General features: G+C 41.5%; 1 pseudogene; it reads left to right on the forward strand.

The window, feature by feature from the left end:
- The first annotated feature begins 3,888 nt into the window (after window positions 1–3,888).
- LOC133378621 (U1 spliceosomal RNA) lies at window positions 3,889–4,042 on the forward strand (annotated as a pseudogene).
- Window positions 4,043–8,055: the final 4,013 nt, after the last annotated feature.

Below are 8,055 nucleotides of genomic sequence, written 5' to 3' on the forward strand. Positions count from 1 at the left end.
TCTACCATATCCCTGTTGTTTTATGGACAGAACCTTGACTATTTTCTTTAATGTTATTGTGCTGTTACTGCTTTTTATTTTTCTCCTTCCCCCTGTCCCTTCTTTTTTCGCCTGTTCTTTTCTTTTCATAATTGCCTTTTCGTTCAAGGATATGCTTAGCAATAAAATGTTCTTCCCAAAGCCCATGTGGTTGCTGTTACTTTCTGTCCAAAGATATAAGGAATATTCCTTTTTCACAGAAAATCTGGTTATAGGAAAACTCCATTTTATTTACCATGTTGCTTTTCCAAGGAAGTTCAGCGCAGCGTATGTGGGACTTTTTAATTATTAGGAATATTTATAAACAACTAAATGTTACAAAATACCATAGCGGTATGGAAACACGAAAATACAACCAGGAAAAAACAGATGAAACAGCTCAACAAGAAATCAGATACTGTCCACAAGTCAATGGGTAATCCTTTGGGGAAAGCTGCAAAAGTATTCTGGTGGGTCTTGAACCTGGTGCTCCCACATCTAAACCCAATAAGCGAACATGATGGCCTATATACATTGTTGAACTCCCATCATCCCTGCCCACTGACTATGCTGGGAACTATAATCCAACAACATCTGGAGGTCACCACTTTGGCTGCACCTGCTCTACCCAATACATCACACTCACACTCATATTCTTCTGCGTGTAAAGAATGTATTGTGCTCAAAGCAGCTAATCTATGACTAGTATTATATAGTTAATGACAGAGAGCAGTATTCAACTAACCCATCCTGTTAACGCAAGGAGTAGTGCTAGCACAACAGGACATCTCTCTTTTCCTCCTCCAGTGCATGCCCTGCACCCTCCCCAATTCTGTTCTGGAGGGTTGGGGAACCACTAGAACAGATTTAGGGGGCACATGGGGGGAAGATGGGGAAAAGTTTCATTGCACAAGCAGAAATCCTTGTGCCGACAGAACTACTTACTTAGCACTATGTTGAGTACAATCCAGAGTAAATGTGAGTTATCTTCTAGAACTCAGTTTAAAAATCAGAAAGAGTAAATTGGTTTGTAGAATAAAAACAAATTGAGAAACTATTCCTTAAATATAACTAAAGAGCCATAGCTCACATGCAGACCACAAGCTTTGCATGCAGAATGTCCCAAATTAAATCCTCAGGAACCCCAGTTAAAAGAATCAGGTAGTATCTAGTAATACCAAGAAGGGATGAGAAGATATTCAATTCAGTTCTCATTTAAAGTCTAATTTGCATTGTCTGAAACAAAACACAAACCAAAACACAGCCATTCTTCAAAATTCATGGTTCCCCAAATTTTGCAAAGCAGTTCTCCAGCCAAATAATTTGTACAAAAATGCATATACTGGGGTAGAGTATACATACAAATGCATACATTCATGAAAATAAGACACCAAAATGCATTATATTAGGAACATTGCTTTGCAAAAATGTGTATATGAGGCACAATGCATACAAAAATGTGTATATTAGGGGGGAAATGCACTAAATTGCTGATGAATATTCATGAGGACTTTTTAAAAAAAATCACAAACTTATATGGATATGTGTAGAAGTGAACTTAAGACTGGAAAAATAAGAAATTGAGAGAAACCAAAACTGATAGATTCATTCACCACAGTATCAAGTAGCAAGTGATATAAAAGACCTCAGCCTGGGTTCTTGGAGAGCTGCTGCCAGTCAGAGTAGAGAAAACTAAGCTAACTGAGCAAATAGTCTAAACTAGTATATGGCAGTTTCTGGTGTTCCTATAAAGCAACAACAAACTATGCTCTAGCCAGATGTAATCTTGAGGGCATTACCCTTTATGCCAGCTAGAAATTTTTGGTGTATTAAAATTGTTGAATAGACATCAAAAGATGTTCTAGGATCCGTCTTTACCCTTAGTGTCACTGGAGCCACTGCAACATGGTTCCTTCCACAATCCTCAATAATATTGGAATCCAATGGTCAGATGAGTAAAATCTGTTCAATGGCTTCATTCATTGGTGGCATCGCCCTGCCTTGAAATTGAGGCAATATTGCTACAGAGGAAGGCATTGGCAGCTTTTTGATGTTACCAAGCAGCACAGAAATTAGTCTCATGACAGTCTTTACTTTCATCCAATCTCAAGATATGATGAGGGGAGGGAATGAACTTTGGAGTGAAGTATATTGTAGATGCTATGGGAGGAATGATCTTTCACCTGCCCTTCCCCAACCCTGTGTTTGTGTTCTGAGCTGTTCTCAAATGTTGCGGTGGACCTTTTGAAAGAGTGAGAACCTTTCCAATCTTCCTTGTTCCAGTTCCTGGGTCATTTGACCCCCATCCTGTCCTTAGTGTGTTCATTTTTTGCTTCTGTGGTGATTCTGACGCCTGAAAGCTCTGCCTTGTTGAGTGTGGGGTGAGCCTTGCATAATTATTTATTCCTGTCTTGGGGAGGTCTCTTCTTGATGCATTTGTGCCCTACAGCCAACCTTTTGGTTATAGTTTTGTCCACTCTCCAAGAAGCTGGTGCCCATGTTCCCTTCCTTAGGCTTAGGAAATTCTGATATTTATGCAAAGTGAAGGAAAATGAGCTGTTTTCAACCTCTAAGGTAAGTTTTCATTTCTGAAGTGCTTTAATAAGTGGGACAATAAATACATGCATAAATAAAGGAGTCTAAACACGTAAAGAACACCTTGCTTCCCCCACCCCCAGAGTTCCAGTGAAGGCCATTTGCTCTGTGAGGTTCTGTATATTCCCCAGCAAAAGAGGGAACAGAATCTAATATGCACTCGTATAGCCACAGGGCTTCATGAAAGGCAACATATATCCAGTCGATCACCATGCTCTGCAGGTGAGGGCCTCCTGCAGATACCATCTTATCAGGAGATCCGTTCCTCACGCTATAGGAAGCGGACTTTTAGTGTTGTAACACCAACACTTTGGAATTACCTCCCCTTAAATATTAGACGGGCACCATCTCTGTTATGTATTTGGAGCATACTGAAGGCCTTCCTCTTTTAACAAGCCTTGACTAGAGACCTTATCCCAGTCTGCGTCTGTGTTGGAATTGATTTTTAAGATGTTTTTAAAGCTGGTTTTTAAAAAAGATGTTTTGTTTTAATATGTTTTAAAGTCTTTTGTTTTTAAGATGTTTCAGAATGTTTTTAGTGTTTTTGTTTGCCACCCTGGGCCTCTTCTGGGAGGAAGGGCCGGATATAAATTTAATAAATAAATAAATAATAAACATACATTGTTCTAGAAAAAGGAGTGCTGTCTTTTAAAAATACATTTTAAAGAAATGAAACTCCTAGTAAATAGTAAGTAATTCCTAGTAAATAATTCATAGCAGAGTCCCATGCATATGCTGTGTCCCGTAGGAATTGCTTCAAGGTAAGTGGGCACAGGATTACATCCTATCTGCAATCCTGTGCACATCTGTTCAGAAGTCAGTCCCACTGACTTCAAGAGAACTTACTCCCAGGTATGCACATCCAGGGGTGGAGTGGGCAAGGGGGCCGTTAGTACCCCCACCACCCTGGGTGAACCATAATCAATAGATTCCCAGCTTTCTTTTTGTTTTTAGAAAAGTTTCTAGCATTTGTAGAACCTGAGGCAGCAGGCAAAATAGACAAGAATAATACATTTTTATATGAAATCATACATTTTCTATGAAAAGCTTCTGCAACATTTCATGTTTATTCCCCCTCTCCTCAAAAAATTCTCGTGAACGACCATGCTCCCAGGTTATGTGAGTATAGGATTGCTGCCTAACTGGTTAATTCCATGGGGCTAGCCAAACTAGTTTATAGAAGACAAAAAGGTAATTTTGTGGCACTTTAAAAGACTTCAAGAGCAATCCAAACCCAATAGGAATAGGCGAATCTCTAGTTGAGCCAGCTCTGGGTATCTCTCCTGGCAGGGGAGATACCTTGATTATGAAGGAGGTTTTCTTAGGGTGAGGCTCATCCATTGCACTCCAGGTGCGCTGACCCCTGAAATTTCCCCAAATGCAGGAAACTTTACGGCATAATTTGTGGTTATGCAGTCCAAGGGCTACACTGGCTGAAGTTCCTCATCCCGGCTCAGCCAAAACTGGCTGAGCCAAGGCAGGGGTAAGTCCTGGAAAAGGGGCATTCCAAGGGAGTGGTAAGGACAAGACCGGAAGGGGAAAACTTATTCCAAACTCTGTTCAGCTCAGTCACCTAGCAACACAGAGGACGTTACACTGGCGAAAAGGGTGTCATACTCTAAAATAGTGTTAGTTCCTCCCCCACCAGAGTTGGGCCAGCTCTGCTGGCAGTAGCCCCGCTCCTGAATGGAGTTTGGAACAGGGATAAATTGAAAAAATGAAATGTACTGCCTTCAAGTCGATTCCAACTTATGGGCAACCCTATGAATAGGGTTTTCATGGTAAGCGGTATTCAGAGGTGGTTTACCATTGCCTTCCTCTGAGGCTGAGAGGCATTGATTGGCTCAAGGTTACCCAGTGAGCTTCATGGCTGTGTGGGGATTTGAACCCTGGTCTCCCAGGTCGTAGTCCAACACCTTAACCACTACACCACATTGTACCCTAGCATAATTTACTGTGGCATAAATTACGCCGGTTTCCGGATTGTTCTGTGATAGATTTTGGGTTAGAGACACCTTCATCAGATGCATCGCATGATATTCTCAGTTGACAGAGACAGATAGACAGGAACAGGACTAAAACAAAAGTTATCAGACTTGACCTTGACATTTGGGAGTTTGTCAATGAAAGGTTTCTGAAACCTCTGTCAATTTTTTTTTCTGGAGGGGAGGGGAGGATGGGAGAAACTCATCCACACATCACTCTGACAGTGGTTTTGCATTAAAAAAAATGGCATCTAGGTACTGCCATTTTTTCACCCAGAAGCCACTGCTGTAATTGAGTTTTCCCCAACTTTCCCAATTTCATCTATCTTACTCCCCCCAATGACACCCCCCAATGTTGCTGCCTACAAAAGGCATGGGAAAATTAGTGGGTGCGTATTGGCTGAGCCTTAAGTATACACAGCTGCACAAGTATAAAAGAAAGCCAGTATCTTTAAGAGGAAACTACAGCCCATTGACTAACTCCCTGAAAACACAATCCTAGCAACTGTTGACACAGATGTTCTGTCCACCACCATCCAGCTATGGTCTACAAGCCATCAATAATGTTATCATCGATAATGCCACAGCACTTCCAGCCATCAACCTTTACCACTTTATTCTCACCCAGAATTATTTCAAATTTGGGGATCAGCTTACATATTTGATGGCACTGCCATGGTACTGCCAGGAATCCAGACAGTATAGTCTGACAGCACAATGCTTCTTAAGCTCTTTTCCACAGGAAGGGGGCCTGTGAGAAATTCCACCAGGATTTCAACACCATCCATCAGCCTGAATCTAGATGGCATCCATGCAACAGATTCACTTTCATCCACTATGCAATGGATTTAGAAACACTGTCTTACTGGAAATCCCATGCCTGCTTCAGATTCACTTCCAAATACCTCCCACAGCTCATCACACAATCCATAATCTACAGTCAAGCTCTATAATATAACTGCATTTGTTCCAGAACTGTGGAGAGGGAATCACACCTGAAGGATTTACTACAGGTATTCGTAACACTACAATACCAACCCCATCTATAAGACCAGGGTGTTACCAGGAGTTGTCTTCTACAAGAAAGTGACAGAACATACCTTATCTGGTTTCTACAGATAAACCTGCTGCAACATATCAGTAACCTACAGGCCAGCTCATCCTAGGCCAACTGTTTTATCAACTATCTAACAGACACACAAACTAGAGGACTAAAGTTCAATCCTATAAATGTCCACTCAGATGTAAGTCCCACTGTGTTCAGTTGGAATTACTCCTAGGTAAATAGGTGTAGGACAGCAGCCCAAGTTTACAATCCAAATCCGTGGCTCGTTGGCAGGGACAGGGCTCAATGGAGTGGCATAGTTAGTGATAGCCCCACCGCTTGCACTGGCCAGGCCAGAAAGTGAAAGTAAAATGCCCCATCACTGTGATGTAACAAAGAGGCCTAGACTAGCCCTTTGCTGGCACATGATGGCAGCAGAGCTGGCTCAGGATCCAGCCAATCCTCTCCTGGCCCAACTCCACCACTCTTTACCCTGAAACACCCCATTTAGGGATTTCCACTGGCTATCACCAGCAGGGATACTGCCAGTGGTAGTGTCAGCAAACTCACTGTTTGGGCAGGTGCCCTGTGGTGCTCCTTGCTGGCAGGACTCTCCCAATGATGGCAGAGCTCTGTCAGCAAATGCTAGCGGAGCCATGCAGGGCTACATGGAGGAATACTTCCTCCCCTTCCAAACCCCCTCCAGCATGGCAGATTTAGACCTTGGATTGCTCCGTGAATCCTCAAGCAAATTGAAATGCCATCTCTGTCCCCATGTCTCTTCACACAACCCTGTTTTCAACCATATTGTCAGGGTCCCGTCCACCTCCTCATGATATATACAACCACTTGCTGACAATGCTTGCTTGCTCTCTACATAGAACAACAGTTTCTGCATAGAATAATTAATGGGTTCAAGTCTGGTCTCAAATCTGAAAATATTTGGAGATCAGTGGAAGAACAATTCAATCTTGTAGAAATGCCACTGACCACTTAGGCCTAATCTACAGATGCAACAGAATGAGGTGGCAAGAATCCTGAGATGGGAGAGTGGAGTGTACTATTTCAGACTACAGGTAGGAAAAAAATTAAAAGTTGCCCCTCAGAGAAGGAGCTTCTAGCCAGCTTGTTCCATATTCTGCTAGTTTCTATTTGCACAGGGTTTTGTTTTGTTTTAATGTAGGAGACCACTGAAAAATCTGACCTCTGTCTGGAGTCTGAAGTGGTGCAATCCATTCTGCCCAGCTCAAAACTCTTCTGGCTCATTCTGCTGCATGTGTAAATTAGATCTACGCCCTCATAACTCTGACAAAAACCTTCAAAACAGAGACTCTGGGATGCTATTGCTGAACTAGAGTTTGTAAGCAAATTCAGTTCTGTTTAGTTCAGACAACTGGGTGTTTGAATTTATTTTCTACTGCAAGAAAGAAATATAATATTATCACAGTGCTTACTAGAGCTGCAACTACAGATGGGAGGGATTCAATTCAGCTCACAGCTGAAACAATATGCAAACCATAACACAGCCATCTTTCAGAATGTGCACTTCTCTGATTTTTGCAATGCGGTTCTCCAGCCAAATAACATGTACAAAAATGCATATACTAGGGTATCGTGTGCATAAGAATGAATATATTAGTGAAAATGACATACATTATATTGATGGAATTATACTGAGGGAATTTGTTTTCAAAACTGTTCATTAGGCAAAATTGCATACAACTAGGTGTGTACATTGGAAGAAATTCACATTAAAATGCTAATGAATTTTCATGAGGACTTTTTTTAAAAAAACTCAAACAAAAATGGAAATATATAGAGAACTGCAGTTAAGATTGGCAAAATGAGAAACAGAAAAAGTGAAATAGCCCATCCCTAGCTGCAAATCAATTACTGATGGATTGATTATAAAACATTTCCATACCACTGTATGACAACCAGTAAAACGAGAGAGAGAGTTTTGAAAGCAACAAACAGAACTTCACTCAAGCTTGCTCTGGATCCCTATGAGGATTCCGTTAATCACTTAAAAATATATGCACATAATTGTTATTAACAAAAGAGAAGTTTTTATTTTACTAGCAAAACATTTCAGCTTCCGCCTTCATCAGCTGCTAACGTACAAATGCTGTTACCAAGGTGGCAGTGATAGAGCTTTGAGGATGGAATCCTCAGAGGGGCTTCATTGGCAGAAGCTAAGTAGTGATGGTACTGTCCTCCAGGTTCAGGCCATGTGGTGCCAATGTGCCCAGAGAGTATATCCAACAGTTCTCCCTCTTAGACAATGCTGCCAGGTCTGTTGGCATCTCTGTAGCTGTCATAGACTAGTCCAGCAGGCTTTAGCCCTCAGAGTTGAAATTTTTTGCAACTGATAGCTCCACTTGTTTTGCCAATTTGTGGTTTCTGAAACGT

The sequence above is a fragment of the Rhineura floridana genome, chromosome 2 (assembly GCF_030035675.1).
Source record: "Rhineura floridana isolate rRhiFlo1 chromosome 2, rRhiFlo1.hap2, whole genome shotgun sequence".
Taxonomy (NCBI): Eukaryota; Metazoa; Chordata; class Lepidosauria; order Squamata; family Rhineuridae; genus Rhineura; species Rhineura floridana.